We start from the raw sequence: 18,715 nt of genomic DNA on the forward strand, positions 1-18,715 counted from the left end.
ACAATTAGCCTCCAGGCAGAAGCAATTGTCCCACCCTGCTGATAAAAGCTCTTGCACACCTGTGGATGATTGCCTCAGGGCAATTCAAGATGGAATCCTATCAGTCTGCAGCCAGAGGCGGTCTCTGGAGGATTTGAGTCTCTGCCTAATCTAGTTAGTCAGAAACATTGTTTGACACTGTCCTGCACCAGAGATTGAGAGGTGTAGCAGCTTTTTTAACTGGTAGGAGACGCTTCGGAGACTCTTGGAGACCCACTTCACAGACTCACTCAATGGAGCAGGTTCCAGAAACCACAGATGACTTGGATGGTGCTTGTTTTTTTACCAGAGTCCACAGATGATTTTCACTAGGGGCAACCTGGCATTAAATACAGAAGGAGAAGGTGACAGGAAGACTGGACATCAGCTGGCCACTGGAACTCTTCTTGGAAGCTACTACTGATAAGGTGGTGGAGGCATGTGCTAGAGAGCCTCCTGGAGGATCACACTGACTGAAGAGAGTCTCTTCTGATAGATACCTTCACTGCAAAATGGCCTTTGCAGCTTCCCTGGCCAAGCTCCAAGCAGAGGCCAACTGTCCTATCTGCCTGGATTACCAGAGAGACCCAATGAACATTGACTGTGGGCAAAACTTCTGTCACTCTTGCATCCATCTACAGGGCATCTTTCCCTGTCCTGTCTGCATCCACCATTGCCCTGACAAGAACTTGAAGAGGAACACCCAATTATGTCACATGACTGATATTGTTAAGCAGATTCCCACTTCAGGGAGCGAGAGGAAATTACAGGAAGAAATATCTCTGTGTAAGAAGCACCATGAGGTTCTGACCCTGTTCTGTGAGAAGGACCTGGAGCTGTTGCATCACCAGTGCAGGGTCTCATCTGACCACCAGGATCAGCCCCTGATACCCATTGAGGAAGCTGCAGGTAGTCACAGAAGAGGATGCTCAAAATGTACATTGAGGCCCTCACTAATCACCTTAAAAATGCTGAAACAGTATATGAAAACCAAGTTGCAAATACTTGGCAAGTAAAGAGAAAGATGGAAAAGTGGAGGGAGGAATTGGACTATGAATGTAAAGAACTTAAGTGTTTCTTAGAAATAGAGCAAAATGAAATTGATAACAATGTACTTATAGAAGATAATGATGTTGAAGAAAAACTAATTAAAAGTGGAAGGCAAATTTCATACCATATGTTCATACTAAACATATGTATTGTACATACAAATATGTACAATAGAAGTATTTGCAGACAGACATGGATTTACTCACAGGTATTGAAAGTATCCACAACAGGTATGAAAACCTGGAGACCCCAAAAGTCTTTTCATGTGAATTAAAGGAGATTTTCACTCTCGCCCCACATTAATTGGGCCTGCATAAAATGATCAACATGTTTCAGGTAGATTTGACACTGAATCTTGAAATTGCTCATCCAAGTTTCACCATCTCAGATGGTCTGCCTGATCCCCAGGTACTTACTTACCCGGCTGTCCTGAGTTCTGAGGGATTTAATGCTGGCGGGCATTTTTGGGTGGTAAAAATAGGCGGCAGAGGTGAATATTTCTTAGGTGTGTGTAAATAATCTTTCCCCAGAAATACTCTCATATCACCATCCACAAGCAATGGATGCTGGCAATATCAGCTCTGGAATCGTAGATGTGGCCCTGGCCCTACAGGACAGCAGAAGATTGGCATTTTCCTGGACCTTGAGTTGGGAGAGGTTTCATTTTATAATTTGAATAACTGGTCATACATGTATGGAATCACTGATACCTATACAGAAAAATGTATGACTTATTTCTCCAATGCATCTTCTTCAGAATCTCTTCCAATCAGTATAATTGAGTCTAAAGATGAACAATTTGGAAGAAATTTGGTATGTGCTTAGTTTCTTCCCTTGTTATTGAAAGGGATTCTTATAATAAAGATCCTGATCCCAATTTTGATGCTTGAATATTGAAAGCTTTTAGGATGCACCCTTCTCTCCTCTCTGACATTACACCTGATGGGAAAGCTGATGAGAAAGTCCAGGTGCTCCATCCTTGGGTGCAGGGGGATGCTCCAATCAAGCAAGTTTCCATTCTTGTCAGCAGGCTCCAACCAGCAGCACCCAGTAGCCACCATGAACACCAGAAGCTAGTCCATTTTACCTGTGCTCTCAGTCATTTTGGGAACTACTCTAATATCCACTCTACTCTCCTACAAAAACCTCATCTTATGAGTAATAAACTTTTTCACACTCTTTTGGTATATGGTGAGTCAACATCACTGTGAACATTTAAAACCAATTTTGGATGGCTTCCACCATGACTATGCAATCTGGTCACCACCATTAGCATTGTGAGCAGGATTTCCCAGATGTGAAACATCCCCACCAGGAGTTTCTTCTGACTTTGTGTTGTAACACACTCTGGTTCCCTAGGCAAGGGTGTCCTTGAATCTTTGTGCTGCATTTGCTGAGTTCTATGGAGGCTGTGAAGATTTAACTGACCTAAGTCAGAAGTTTGGGTAAGAAACACATTCTAATCCAGCCAGTGTGCTCAGTGGTTGGTTATCGACCTATGAGCCAGGAGTTATGGTTCGATTCCTAGTCAGAGCATATGCCCTGGTTGCTGGCTCGATTCCCAGTAGGGGGTGTGCAGGAGGCAGCCAATGGATGATTCTCTCTCAGCATTGATGTTCCTATCTCTTTCCCTCTTCCTTCCTTTCTGAAATCAACTATATATATATTAGCTGTACCCGGCCACGCGTTGCTGTGGCTCAGTCTGGTTAAATGGAAAAGAAAGAGAAGAGAAAGTGCACGTTTCTAATACATTTAATTTCACAATGCTTGTGGGTATACAATATTTGTTGTTGTTTCATTGTCTGTGCAGATATAGAGATTGTCTGGTTTGCTGACTCTAGAACACGCAACATATAATTGTCCATGTGAGAAGCAATCCGTGTCTAGATCTAAACCGCACAATTCTAAAGATTGGCCTTGAGCTTTGTTGATGGTGATTGCAAACGCCAATCGAATTGAGAATTGAAATCTCTTAAATTGAAATGGCATATCCATTGGAATCATAGGAATGCAAGGAATGAGGACATCTTCACCTTTGAAAGGTCCTGTCAAGATTGTTGCTTCTATGACGTTGCTCATTAATTTTTTTACTGCAAGCTGCGTGCCATTGCAAAGCTTTGGCTGGTTGATATTTTGCAACATGATAATTGGCACGCCAATTTTCAATTGCAGTACGTGTGGTGGCATCCCTGGCAGATCGAGTGAATTCAAAAATTCTGTTGGATAATTAACCGCTTCATCTGCTTCCACAACAGTGTCGACGGACTTGTATGTGACTGCCTCACTTTGAATGTTAGACTGAATAATATTGTTAAGTTCATAGACGTCTTTGTTCTTGGCCGCAAGAATAGCTCGTTCACTCAGACAATTGTGATTCTTATAATTAGTTTGAATATTGGGAAATACTTTTTCAACCAATTCTTAAATTGCAAAAGTTATGAGGCAATGAAATTCGTCCTGAGGTCAGATCAACCGGCACCTTTCCGTTTCCAATTTCCAGCAATTGATGTGAGAATATCTCAGCTGATCGATCGTTTTGCAGCTGGACATGCATATTTGTAGTTAATTTTAACGTCTTTACGTGTCACCACAAAGTAGAGTATTTCAGGCAAGCATTTATTTCGTCCGCTGGTGTCGATCGAGGAATTACAGGTAATGTTTGCCTGAAATCTCCTGCAAGCAATATTAATGCATCCCCAAATGGTCTGATGTTTCCACGCAAATTTTGCAATGATTGATCAAGAGCCTCGAGCGATTTTTTTGTGCGCCATTGTGCATTCATCCCAAACAATAAGTTTGCATTTCTGCAAAACTTGTGCCATGCCGGATGCTTTGGAAATGTTGCATGTGGGAGTTTCAATGAATTGCATGTTCAATGGCAATTTCAAAGCGGAATGAGCAGTTCTTCCACCTGGTAGCAATGTCGCAGCTATTCCGGACGATGCAAGAGCTAAGGCTATGTCATTTTGGGATCGAATTGCTGCCAGAATCAATCTAATTAGGAATGTTTTACCAGTTCCTCCTGGTGCATCTAAGAAGATTTCTCCAACCCCGCTATTGACAGTTTGCATTATTTGATCGTAAATGCCTTTTTGCTCAAGCGTTAGCTTAGGAATATTTGATTGCAAATACGACAAAAGATCACCCGTGTTGTAATTTTGTTCACGACGCAATTCTACATCGAACGAAGCAGCAGCAGATCGATTCGGTGATGGCATTCCCAACTGATTGAGAACTTAGTTCGTGATTACTAAGCACAAATCTTCAATCATTATCAACATTGAAATGGAATCGTAAAATTGGAAATTTGGAAATCGTAAATGGATCGTAAATTGGAAACATTGAAATGGAATCGTAAAATATTTAGTATAACGTATGTTGCTTTTATGTCCAACAGATGGCGCTGTTTTTCAAAAAAGCATGTTTTTACCTGTCACAGGTGTGACATCTATATAATAGTAGGTATAAGGTATATAAAAACACGCGCGTATTCGAATGCAACATTGTGTCAAAATTTCAAAGCAATCAGTGAAGAAATTTCGGAGATTTAAGATTTTGAACAAACATACATTTACATTTTTATTTATATAGAAGATATCTATATTTAAAGAAACATGTTTTATTTGCTTTTTATTATTTTTCATATATATTTTGGGAATTCTAGTTGTCTTGCTTTTGTCTCAGGTTTTATAAAATTTTCATGTACAGGGCTGAGGAAAAGCAGGTTGACAGTAGTGATACAAATATGTACAATAATTAATAACAAATAACACAAGAATAAACTTTTATGTACTAACCACTGTGAAATACTTTTGTTTTAAATCCTCACCAGATGATATGTTTATTGATATAGAGAGAGAAGAAGGGGGAGAGAGAGAGAGAGAGAGAGAGAGACAGAGAGAGACAGAGAGAGAGAGAGAGATATGCAAAAGAGAAACATCAATCAGTTGTTTCCTGTACTCGCCCTGACTGGGGATTGAACCTGAAACCTATGTGCCCTGAATGGTAATCCAATCTGCAACCTTTGTGGTGTACAAGACCACATTTCTCAAAACTGAGTCACCAACCAGGGCTTTATACTTACCTTTGACAATCCCTGTATGACTTTCAAACATCACATACTCATTTTTGACATTATGTGAAATTGCCAACCTTTTAGAAAATACTTCTGTTTGTATGCCTGTATGTGTATTGTTTACAATTTTCGGAAATAAAGTTTTACTTTGCATAAGAGAGAGAGAGAGAGAGAGAGAGAGAGAGAGAGAGAGAGAGAGAGAGTTGTAGCAGATCTACCTAATACAGAGCACAAGCTGAAAGAGGCAGCCAAAATGAGGAGACAAAGAAGCAACCCACAAATAAATAAAAAGAGAATTCTTCAGAAGAAGAGATAAATGAAATGGAGATAAGAAATTTATCTGATATGGAGTTCAGAATAATGATAGTAAAGGTGTTCAACAGCATGAGAAAAGATACAGTAACTATGAAAACAGAAATAAAGAATGACATAGCACAAATAAAGAACACATTGGAAGGAACACACAGCAGATTAGTGAAAGGTGAGGATCAAATCAGTGAATTAGAAGATGGGGTTGAAAAAAATCTCTCAGAAGCAGGAAAATGGTGGCCGAATAGGCAGGCATGTCGTGCACCTCGTTCCAAGGCCAGCAACTAAATCGAAGAACATACACCCAGAATTAACAAATTAGACACAGCTGAGGAGACAATTCACAACAAGGAAGGCAGAGGACATCTGGAGAACTGTAGGAATGGGGATCTGGGCTGGAGACGGACACAGACCACTGGGCTGAGAGGGTGAGGAGAAAGCTGCATTGCACCAAAGTCGTGTCCCTTGGGGACAAGCGTAACATCTGACTGTGGAAAGGAAAAGCCACAAGCTGCTGGCAGCCAGGGAATCCAGGTCTAAGACCACAGCCTTGAAAAGAGGCATCCAGAAAGGTGGCCTGAAAAGCGGCCAGAGCAGCGTGGTGCCGGGGGCGAGAAACCTGCAGTTTTGTGGTTGTTTTGTCTTTGTTTTGTCTTTGCCTTTATTCACTAAATCCAGTTCATTGGACCTTTCAATTCCAAATGCTCACCCAAGGCTGCAGTGCAGGTAGAGGCCCAGATTTTTGGAGACTGAGAAGAGGCTGTGGAGGGAAGCAGGGCAGGGATATGTGGCCAGGATCCTGCATTGGGACATTCATAACCTTCCAAACCTAAGCAGTCATTTCTCTCCTGAAGAGCCAGTCCCTCCCAGTAGTCTCAAGGCAGGGGATACAGCCTGCCACACCCTGCCTGCATTTTGAGCTACACAAAGGAAACAAAGGCTCTGAAGAGCCTCAAAGAGCCCTCAGTGACTGGGCTGGAAGAGGGTCCAGTCTGCCCCACTATCTGAGAACCAGACTGATAAAACTCCAGGTTGCCAGCCAACCCCACTGGTCTTCACACAAGGATCTCGGACCAACTAAGGACAGAGTAATGTTTTGGGCTACTTGAGGAGGAATAGCTCTGGGTCAGGGAAGAAACATCTATCTGACTCCCAGAAAACCAAACAGCACCACCCCACCTAAAGCCCTGTCAGAAACAGATGTTTGAGTGACTAAGATTGATAGCTGGAAGACAGGCAAAGAGGGCAGACTGGCCCCGCTTGCTTGCAGGCAAGGACTGTAGAGACAGACACAAACAGAGGAGCAGTGGATCGCTTGGAGCTTCAACAGGTGCTAAACACCAAAAACAGTGTCTGACAGTGCCAGCACCTAAGTACCTAACAGGAAGCCCAGAATTGGAAGACAGAACAAAAGAGTGGGATCCTCAACCAGCTCCCATGGGGCAGTAAAACTTGGCTGAAGCAAATGACACTTCACTTTTTAAATTTTTTTTTTTAAAAATTATTATTATTATTATTTAATTCTATTTTATATTTTACTAGAATTCATGCATGGGTGGGGTCTGGCCAGACTGCCCCGAGCAGGGCCAATCAGGCCAGGCTGGCCAGGGGAGAGAACACAGGAGGTTGGCTGGCTGACCCGCCCCCTGGTTGAACTCATGGCCGAACTTCTGGTCAAGGGGACAGTTTGTATATTAGCCTTTTATTATATAGGATTGTTATTTTGTTTTCTTATTCTTTTTTCTTTTTTTTCCCTTGCTTCTCCCTTTTTCATCCTGTGTTTTTCTTCTCTTGTCCCGCTTTAGTTTTTCTCTTTCCTTTCTTTTTATCCCTTGTTAAAAATTGATCTTCTATATCTGATTTATTGATATGTTATTATTATTGTAGTCTCTGTGGGCATATTAATATATCTCATTTTCTCTTCCCTGCTTTTACTCCATGCTTCCTTCTCTTTTCTCTTTGCTACTCAATTTTTTCTATTCTTCATCTCTTGCTTTATTCTTCTACTAATTTTTAAATTAGTTTCACTTTCTAAATTCAAGCCTATCTGCTTTCCCCTCTATTCTCCTTTAAAAAAATAATTGTTTTAATTTTTTAAATTTTTATTTTTTCTTCTTATACACTCATTCTCTCTTTTTTAAAATAAATCTTTATTGTTCAGATTATTACAGGTGTTCCTCTTTTTTTCCCCCAATAGCTCCCTTCCACCTGATTCCCCACCCCACCCCATGCCCTTACCCCCTGCCACTGTCTTTATCCATAGGTGTAAGATTTTTGTCCAATCTCTTCTCGCACCCCTCACACCCCCTTCCCCCTGAGAATTGCCAGTCCACTCCCTTTCTATGTCCCTGATTCTATTATATTCATCGGTCCATTCTGTTCATCAGATTTTTAATTCACTTGATTTTTATATTCACTTGTTGGTAGGTATGTATTTGTTGTAATTTTGTTGTTCATAATTTTTATCTTTACCTTTTTCTTCTTCTTCCTCTTCTTAAAGAATACCCTTCAGCATTTCATATAATCCTGGTTTGGAGGTGATGAACTCCTTTAGCTTTTTCTTGTCTGTGAAGCTCTTTATCTGACCTTCAATTCTGAATGATAGCTTTGCTGGATAGAGTAATCTTGGTTGTAGGTTCTTGCTGTTCATCACTTTGAATATTTCTTGCCACTCCCATCTGGCCTGCATAGTTTCTGTTGAGAAATCAGCTGACAGTCGTATGGGTACTCCCTTCTAGGTAACTAACTGTTTTTCTCTTGCTGCTTTCAAGATTCTCTCTTTGTCTTTTGCCCTTGGCATTTTAATTATGATGTGTCTTGGTGTGGTCCTCTTTGGATTCCTCTTGTTTGGGGTTCTGTGCACTTCCTGGACTTGTAAGTCTATTTCTTTCACCAGGTAGGGAAAGTTTTCTGTCATTATTTCTTCTAATAGGTTTTCAATATTTTGCTCTCTCTCTTCTTCTGGCACCCCTATAATTCGGATGTTGGTACACTCAAAGTTGTCCCAGAGGCTCCTTACACTATCTTCATATTTTTGGATTCTTTTTTCTTTTTGTTTTTCTGGTTGGGTGTTTTTTGTTTCTTCATATTTCAGATGTTTGGTTTGATTCTTGGGGTCTTTTGATCTACAGTTGAATTTCTGTATATTCTTTATTTCAGACAGTGTATGCTTAATTACTGACTGGTCCTTTTCCATTGTTTTGGCATTCTCATTAAGGTCCTTGAAGGTCTCACTAAGCTCCTCAGAGGTCTCATCAGGTTTCTCAGCGGTTTTTAGAAGATTCTTGAGTAACCTTATAAATGTGGTTTTGAACTCTATGTCCAGTAGTTTGCTTTCCTCCATTTCTTTCATTCATGACATGTTTCTTTATCTCCGCATTTTGCTGCTTCCCTGTGTGATGGAGTGGTTTTCTGTGGTAGGTGACCTATAGGGCCCAGTGGTTCAGCCTCCCCAGTTACATGAGGTGGACACTCTTGGTGCACCCCTTTGTGGGCTGAGTGCAAAGTCTTGGTGTAGTTAAGCCTTGATTGCTGTTGGTACACTGGGAGGAATTGACCTCCAGGCCAATTGGCTGTGAGGACCTGCTGTGTCTATAATGGAAGAACTGCTGTGCTAGAGACACGTTTATGGGGCATGACTTGCTTCAGTGGGGCTTTGGTGCTCACTGAGTCTGCCTCTTGTATGTGTCACTTATGGATGTGAGTAGTTGCAATCTGGTGTCATCTCATACTGACCACTAGATACACTAGCTTCTGGATCTCCAATGGGGTGCAGGTCAGCTACTGTCTGAGGCCACCCAGCAGGAGCTACTGTGAGAACTACAGTTTTCTCCTCTTTGCTTGGGATTTGGAGGTTTTGGAGCTGTCTGACCAGAGCTGCAGTCTGTTAGGTTAAGCTATGATAGAGCAGGCCATTTATATGCAAAAGCCGCTGCGTGTAGCTTGGGTGGGCTTGTAGATTGTGCAGGGCGGGGTCTCAAGGAGTCAATAGGCTAGGGTGTGGCAAACAGCGATGGCTGCCAGTCAGCAGTCTCTGCATCTCCACGTTTCCAAGTCCTCACATCCCGCGCCCCAGTGCAGTAAACAATGATTGCTGAGCACACCTCTGCAAGAAAGCCACCCTCACTTTCCGACCCGATGGCAGACAATCCAGCTTCTCCCCACAGGAGTTTGGGTCCCCAGCATCTCCACAGAAACTGGAGTTCAGAGTAATTGGGAACTTGTCTCCCTTCGGGTTGAAAAAAGCAGCACACCCATTTGCCCTCTACCAGCCAGATTCACACGCTTCTGTACCTCAGCTTTTCAGCCATTGTACACATCTCAATGCTCTTTTCTCTTTCCTTCTAGTTGTAGAACTTCCACTCAGGCAGCTTTCCTGTGGTTCTGGGCGATAGACGTTTTGTCTTTTAGTTGTAGATTTGAAATTGTGTGAGGCAACAGTTTAGGTATTTACCTATGCTGCCATCTTGGTTTCCCCCACCCATTCTCTTTCTACCTCCTCTATACTAAACTGTGGTCCTTCCCCTAGTCATACAATTCCTTAACCTTATTTTCTCTATGTAAGCTCTGCCTCTACAGATTCTGCCCCTTCTTTTTCTAATTGTTTTTGTTCGCAGTGTTTGGGTTATTTGTTTGTCTTATGGTGTTTTCTCCTCATATTCTTTTTCTTGTTTTTTTCTTTACTTTTATTTCTTTTCTCAATATCGTTTTTGTTCTTTTTTCGCTCTTATAGTTTTCTTTTCTATGGTGGTCACTTTTATTGGGGTCATAGGTGTTTTGTGTACATTTGTGTTCTGTTCCTTTTGTGTCATGTCTGGCTGTGTTGTATTTTGTGCTGCTCAGTCAGCACCTCCACAATGGTTGGTTTTCTGTGGTAGGGAGCAAGCCATATAACCAGACACCCTGAGAGGAGACTCCATCCATGAATAGGACAATGACATTCAAGACCCAACTACATCAAGAGAACCCAAATATATAAAGTAGAGTTCATCCCTAGAATACTCAAACCAGAAGACCTAAGAGACTGCATCACTGGTTCCCACAAAATAACTACTGCAAAAGAAATTTAAAAAAATCTTGGTGGCATAGTAGTTTGATCTTGTACATAGAAACAATCACAAAGGAACAGAAACAATACAAAGACAAAGAAACAACCCCCATGTGAAAGGAAAGGAGGAATCACCAAGAAAGGAAATAAATGAAATGGAGGCAAGCGATTTGTCAGAGAAAGAATTCAGAATAATGGTTATAAGGGTGCTTAAAAGGCTGGATGAGAAATTCACCAACATGTGTAAGAATCAATAAGAAATTAAGAATGACATAGCTGCAATAAAGAACACATGGAAGGTTTCAATAGTAGACTAGAAAAAGCTGAGAACCAATTCAGCGAGTTAGAAGACAAGGTAGAAAAAAAACCCAAGCAGAGCAGCAACTGGAAGAAAAAAAAAACATTAAAAAGGAGGAGGAGAGTCTAAGAGAGCTTTGGGACAATGTGGAATGAAACAACATAATAGAGGTGCCAGAAAGAACAGAAGCTGAGCAAGGAATAGAAAACCTGTTTAAAGAAATAATGACAGAAAAATTCCCTCACTTTGGGAAGAAAAAGATCACACAAGTCCAATAAGCACACATAGTCCCAAACAATATGGATCCCCAAAAGACAGACACTAAGACACATCATAATTAAAATGGCAAACATCAATGACAAAGTAAGAATCTGAAAGGCTGCCAGAGAGAGACAGAAAGTTACTTACTAGGGATCTCCCATTAGACTATCAACTGATTTCTCAACAGAAACATGTCAGGCCAGAAGGGAAGGGAATGAAGTATACAAAGCAAGGGACTGAACCCAAGAATACTCTATCCAGCTAGGCTATCATTCAAAATTGAAGGTGAAATCATATCTTCCCAGATAAACAAACAAACAAACAAACAAACAAACAAAAAACACTAAGGGAGTTTATTTCTATCAAGCCAGCAGTGCAAGAGATGCTAAATGGACTTCTGTAAAAAGAAGAAATAGAAAGGAAACACGGAACACAGGCATAAAGAATAAAAATGGAAAAAAGTACCTATCAATAATAACCTAAAGGTAAATGGATGAAATACTTTAATCAATGGGTAAGAAAACATGACCCATGTATATGCTGTCTACAAGAGATCCACCTCAGAACAAAAGTGAAGGGATGCTAAAAATTTTTTTCAGATAAATGGAAATGAAAAAAAATCTGGGATAGCAATATTTATATCTGACAAAATTGATCTCAAAGTGGAGGACATTACAAGAGATGAGGAAGGCCACTTCATAATACTAAAGGGATCAATTCAACAAGAGGATTTAACTCTGGTAAACATATATGCATCCAATACAGGAGCACCCAAATACATAAAAAAGCTTCTGGAAGATATCAAGAAAGAGATTGACAGCAAAACTGTCATAGTAGGGGTCTTGAGTACCCCATTGACATCACTGCATAAATCCTCTAGACAAAAAAAAAAAAAAAATCCAGTAATCCTAAATGACTCACTAGGTCAGATTAATTTAATTGACCTTTTGAGAACATTTCACCCCAAAGCTACAAATATACATTCTACTCAAGTGCACCTGGGACATTTTCAAAGATAAATGACATATTAGGGCACAGGCTAAGTCTCTACAAATTCAAGAAGATAGAAATTATATCAAGCATCTTCTTAGATTACAATGGCATAAATTAAAATCTATACTAAAAATAGAGTAATATGCAAATTGTCCAGGACACCATCACAGTAATGACCAAATAGCAGGCTGCATGGGGTGACCAGGCTGGCAGGGGCGTTAGTGACGGACAACCAAATGACTGAACAGTAGGCCAGCGGGGTGGCAGTTGGGGGTGATCAGGCTGATGGGAGGGCAGTTGGGGGCAACCAGGCCAGCAGGGGGGTGGCAGTGAGGGGCAACCAGGCTGGTGGGGGGGGCAGTTAGGGGTAACCAGGCCAGCAGAGGGGGGCAGTTAGGGGTTATTAGGCTGGCAGGCAGAGGTGGTTTGGTGTGATCAGGCTGGAAGCGGGAGCAGTTAGGGGTGATCAGGCAGGCAGGCAGGTGAGCAGTTAGGTCCTGGATTGTGAGAGGGATGTCCAACTGCAAGTTTAGGCCCGTCCCAGGGATTGGGCCTAAACCGGCAGTCAGACTTCCCCCGAGGGGTCCCAGATTGGAGAGGGTGCAGGCTGGGCTGAGGGGACACCCCCCGTGCACAAATTTTGTGCACTGGGCCTCTAGTCTTACCTAATAATAAAGAAACATGTAAATTGACCATACTTCTGCTATGCTCACAGCCAATCAGAGTGAGTATGCAAATTAACCCAACAAAAGTGTCAGTTAATTTGCATACATACTGGGAACCTCCTTGGCACCCAGGTCACTCCTAGCCGGCCATTTAGGCTTGAGAAGGGGCAAAGCCTGCGATCGGAGGGGCTGGGGGGAACCCCTTCCCAAGCCTAAAGCCTGGGGCAGAGGCTTTAGGCTTGGGCAGGGGCCAAGCCTTGGATCGGAAGGAAGGGGGAAAAAAAATCAATGGAAACATATCCTCAGGTGAGGATAAAAAGAAAAATAAAGAAAGAAATGTCATAGCTTATGAAAGACACATCTTAAAAATGCTTAAAGAAAGTTGTCATTTTTTCATGGTGAAGGGACTGGAGTCCGTGTTGATGAAAATACCTTGGCAGCTGCAGTGACTGGCAGTGGCTGCAGCAGTGGGGTGATGGGGCTGGCACCTTCCCCTGATCAGCCCGGTTGCCTCCCGCAAAGGGAGGCCAAACTGTGGTTTAGGTCCGCTCCCAATGGACATCAGTAGGACATCCCCTGAGGGCTCCCAGTATGTGAAAGGGGGCAGGCTGGGCTGAGGGACCCCTCCCCAGTGCACGAATTTTATGCACTGGGCCCCTAGTCTATATATAAAAGCCTAAGCGACCATTACAACTAAACAACTGGAATGACCAGAATGACTGGAATGACCAGTCGTTATGATGCACACTGGCCACCAGGAGGCAGATGCTCAATGCAGGAGCTGCCCCCAGCCCACAGGCCCTGCTAGCCAATGGGGCCTGCCAGCCAAACTCCCAGTCCCTCCCCCTGACTGGCAGGCTTCAATTGTCCAATCGAGGAAGGGCCCCCGGGCAGGGATGGGGAGCCAGGGTGGGTGGAGACAGATGTGGCCCCTTTCCCAGAGGGGTCAAGGGCCGGCTCCCTCCTTGGGGCCAGTGGCCAATCTCCTGGGTCCCTCCCTCCATTTCTCCCACCAGCCAGCAGGCCCCGATTGGCCTGCTGCCCACCCGCTGTGGTGGTGGTTGGCCCCTTTTCATGGCTAACAGGCTCCAATTGCCAGATCAGGGCCTGCAGACCAAACTCCCGGTCCTTACCCCCAGCCGCAGGTCCTGATCACCTGGGATGGGGAACCAAGGGTGGGTGGCAGCAGACAGGGGCAGCAAGGGAAGGAGGAGGTGGGGAAGTGGGGAGGCAGGGAACTGTGCAGTGGTGGTGTGTGGGTAGTGAGGAAGGAGGAGGCGGGAGGTGGGGAGGTGAGGAACTGTGCATTGGTGGCACATGGAAAGCGAGGGAAGGAGGAGGCAGGGAGGCAGGGAGATGGGGTGGTGGGGAGGTAGGAGGCAGGGAACCTGATTGGCCATGATTGCCAGCCAGGCCTAGGTACCCCACTTGTGCATGAATTTCATGCACCAGGCCTCTAGTAAAAACAATAAAAAACAATCAAACACATGGAAATTAAACAGCTTACTATTAAACAATGCATTGGTTACCAAAGATGTCAAAAAAGAAATAAACATTCTGGAAACAAATGAAAATGAAAACAAAACAAAATCCATGGGACACAATAAAAGTAGTCCTGAGTGGAAAGTTCATAGCACTACAGGCCTACCTCAAAAAAAACAAGAAAAATTAACAATAAACTATTTAACCATAGAACTTAGAGAACTACAAAGAGAACAACAAAGAAAGCCCAGGAATTAGAAAGGAGGAAATAATAAAGATTAGAGCAGAAATAAATAACATAGACGCTATAAAAAAACACAGTACAAAAGATCAATGAAACCAAAAGCTGTTTTTTTGAAAGGATAAACAAGATTGATGAACCATTAGCCAGACTCATCAAGAAACAAAAAGAGATGACCCAAATAAATAAAATCAGAAATGAAAACAGAGAAGGAACCACTGACACCATAGAAATGCAAAGGATTGTAAGGAAATACTATGAACAACTATATGCCAACAAGCTGGATAATCTGAGTCAAATGCACAAATTCCTAGAAAAATACAATATCCCAAAATGGAATCAGGAAGAATCAGAAATCCTGAATAGGCCAATAACAACTGATGAAGTGGAAGCAGTAATCAAAAACCTCTCAGCAAACAAAAGCCCAGGTCTGGACAGCTTCACAGGGGAATTTTACCAAACATTCAAATACCTATCATCTATCCTCTTCAAACTATTCCAAGAAATCCAAGAAGAAGGAACACTTCCAAGCTCTTTTTATGAGGCCAGAATTACCCTAATTCCAAAATCAGATAAAGACACTACCAAGAAAGAGAATTACAGGCCAATATTCCTGATGAACATAGATGTTAAAATCCTCAATAAAATATTAGCAAATTGGATCCAGCAATATATTAAAAAGATCATACACCATAACCAAGTGGGGTTCATTCCAGGGATGCAAGGTTGATACAATATTCACAAATCAATAAATGTGGTACATCACATAAACACATTGAAAGACAAAAATCACATGATCATATCAATAGATGCAGAAAAAGCACCTGCTACCCTTGAGAGTTTCCTGTTTGAACTTGGCTCTGAATCTTTGCAAGTATCTTCCTGAAGCAGACTGAAATTTCTATAACATTTACTTTAACACAATATATGTATACTAGAGGCCCGGTGCATGAATTCATGCATGGGTGGGGTCCTGCCAGCCTTTCCCCACTGGGGTCGGGGAAGCCTTTGGGGGTGGTGCCAGCCAGGGGGAGAGGCCTTGGGCTGTTGGCCAGCCAGCCCTGCCCTTGATTGAGGTTGGGAGGGAGGCCGATTGGGGGCGGGGCTGGTTGGGGGAGGGGCCGCCAACGGTCAGGAGCTTCAGGCAGTTGGCCGGCTGGCCCCGTCCCCTGATCAAACTCCCAGTTGAACTCCTGGTGGAACTCCCTATCGAGGGGACAATTTGCATATTGGTCTTTTATTATATAGGATAAATAGAACATAGTTATTATTAATTTTTATTTGATAAAACTTCCCACGTAATTTCAATTATTTTAAATAGGCCTAATTTAGTTTTTAAATATTTCTTTTAAGACGAAATTATAAATCCTTGAGTTATTCTAGGGCCCATTGGAATGACTCAGAGTCATCTCTCAGTTAAAAAGTCTTAAAATTTAAACTTTGGATAGATTATCAAATATACTTAACCAAAAGATTATATTATAAACTCTTTGTAAATCTAGGAAAAACATGTATTTTATGGTAATAACTCTAAAAGACATTAATCAAACTTAAACCAGTTTTAATATCAAAATTTTTGTCCAGACCACAGAATTCTGCTTAATTTATATAAGTGCTTAATCTTTTTTTAAAAAAATTAGGCCAATAAAAAATTATATCCTAGTAACGCCATCTGGAGGATGAAAAATTACCACACTTAATACACAAACACAAGACCATGTTAGAAATGCTCTTAACCGATGTCACTGGAATAAAATAGATACTCGAAAATGGATCCACACGGCACTTTACTTCAGAACAGTGCAATGCACCAGCAACAATTTGGCAGGGAAGTACAAAGAATGGGATAGGATTACTGTTAGGGTAGGCTATTGGTGTTATGGTTGGGGAAACATGTAGGATAGTGTTAGAAAGACGTAGAATTCACATTGATAAAGCTGGGAAATGTTTAGGGAAGTGTTTGAAACACTTAGAATTCAAGTTTATGTAACTGGGAAATTTGTAGGGAAGTGTTGAAACACTGAGAATTCACATTTAAAAGGCTGTGAAATGTGTAGCATAGTGTTAGGGTAAAGGTTAGAATTAGCATTAAGAGTTAGACTTAGGGTTAGGGCTAGGGCTAGGGCTAGGATTAGGGTAAGTTAGGTTAGGTTTAGTGTTAGAGCTATGGCTAGGGCTAGGGTTAGGTTTAGGATTTAGGAATGGGTTGGGTTTAGCATTAGACCTGGGGTTAGATTTATGGTTATGGTTATGGTGAAGGTGAGGGTTTGAGTTAGAGTTATGGCTAGGGTTAGAGTTATGGTTATGGTTATACTTAAGGCTGGGGTAAGGAATAGGGTTAGGTTTAGTGTTAGGGCTAGGGTTAGGTTTAGGGCCACAGCTAGTGTTAGGGTTAGGGTTAGGGCTAGGGCTAGGATTAAGTTTAGGTTTAGGTTAGTGTTAGAGTTAGGGCTATGGCTAGGGTTAGGGTTAGGGTTTAGTTTTGGGTTAGGATTAGGTTTAGGGTTATGGTTAGAGTTGTGGTGAAGGCTGACACTAGGATTAGGGTTAGGTTTTGAGCTAGGGCTAAGGGGATGGTTAGGGATAAGGTTAGTGCTAGAGTTAGGGTTAGGTTTAGAGCTAGGATTAGGTTAGGGTGGGTGTTATATTTAGGGCTAGGTCCAGGGTTAGGGTTAGGTTTAGGCTAGGGTTAGAGTTAGGGTTAGGGTTATGGTTGGGGCTAGGGCTTGGTTTAGGGTTTGGGCATAGGCTAGGGTTAAAGTTAGGGTTAGGGTTATATTTGAGATTAGGTCTAGGGTTAGGTTTAGTGTTATAGCATTAGGGTTAGGATTGCGATAAGGGCTAGGGCTTCATTAAGAGTTAGGGTTAGTGTTAAGATTAGGGCTAGTTCTAGCATTAGGATTAAGATTAGGGTTGGGGTTAAGGTTAGGGATAAGGCTAAGGTTAGGATTGGGATTAGCATCTAGGTCCTTGGATGCAGATTGGAAAGACCTGGAGAGTTAGGGTCAGGGTCAGGGTTAGGGTTAGGGCTATGGCTAGGATTAGGGTTTAGGTTAGGTTAGGTTTAGTGTTAGGGCTAAGGCTAAGGCTAGGGTTAGATTTAGGATTTAGTGTTGGGTTAGGTTTAGCATTAGACCTGCGGTTATAGTTATGGTAGGGGTAGGGTTAGGGTTCAGGTTATGGCTAGGGTTATGGTTAGGGCTGGAGTTAAGGTTATGGTTAGGGTTAGGATTATGACTAGGGTTAGGTTTAGGACTACAGATAGTGTTAGGGTTAGTATTAGAGTTAGGGCTATGGCTATGGTTAGTGTTAGGGTTAGGTTTTAGGGTTGGTTTCAGATTAGGTTTAGATTTAGAGTTGTGGTGAGGGCTGGCACTAGGGTTAGGGTTAGGTTTAGAGCTAGGACTAAAAGGAGGGTTAGGGTTAAATTTAGAGCTAAGGTTAGGTTTAGGACTATGATTAAGGTTAAAGTGGGTGTTATATTTAGGGCTAGGTTTAGGGGTTGGGTTAGGTTTAGGCTTAGGATTAGGGCTAGGTTTAGGGTTATAGTTAGGACTAGGGTTATGGTTAGGGCTAGGGCTAGGATTAGGAATAAGATTAGTGTTAAGGTTAAGGCTAGGGTTAGTGTTAGCTATTGGATCCTTGCATGGACATTGGAATCCCCTGGAAAAGTTAGCATTAGTGTGGGAATTAGGGCTAGGGTTAGGATTAGGTTTTAGGGTTGTGTTAGATTTTGGGTAAGACCTGGGTTTAGGGTTAGGTTCATGTTTAAGATTAGGATTAGGGTTAGAGTTTTGGCCAGGGTTAGAGTTAGGGTTAGGGACAGGGCTATGGTTAGGATTAGTGTTAGGGTTAGGTTTAGGGCTGCGATTAGGTTTAGGCTTAGTGTTATATTTAGCACTAGGTCTAGGGTTAGGGTGAGGGTTAAAGTTAGGTTTAGCGTTACAGTTAGAATTGTTAAGGCTAGTGCTAGGGTTAAGGTTATGATTAGGGTTAGGTTTAGGGTGACAATTAGGGCTAGGGCTAGGATCAGGATTAAGATTCGGATTAGAGAGGGAAACCAAGATGGCGGCATAGGTAAACACCTAAACTGCTGACTCGCACAACAATTTCAAAATTACAACTAAAAGACAAAACGTCTATCGCCCAGAACCATGGGAAAGTTGGCTGAGTGGAAGTTCTATAATGAGAAGGAAAGAGAAAAGAGCATTGAGACGTGCACAAGCGCTGAAAAGCTGAGGTACGGAGGCGCGCGATCGGGCTGGTGGTGGGTGAT

General features: G+C 42.2%; 1 pseudogene across 1 annotated transcript in view; it reads left to right on the forward strand.

Moving 5' to 3' along the window:
• The first annotated feature begins 530 nt into the window (after positions 1 to 530).
• Positions 531 to 18,715, forward strand: part of LOC307107422 (tripartite motif-containing protein 60-like) — a 167,719-nt pseudogene continuing 149,534 nt past the window's right edge. The window contains exon 1 of the transcript in view: positions 531 to 1,881. The product of the transcript in view is annotated as a tripartite motif-containing protein 60-like (transcript). The remainder of the gene's footprint in view (positions 1,882 to 18,715) is intronic.

The sequence above is a fragment of the Cnephaeus nilssonii genome (assembly GCF_951640355.1).
Source record: "Cnephaeus nilssonii genome assembly, chromosome: 11".
NCBI lineage: Eukaryota > Metazoa > Chordata > Mammalia > Chiroptera > Vespertilionidae > Cnephaeus > Cnephaeus nilssonii.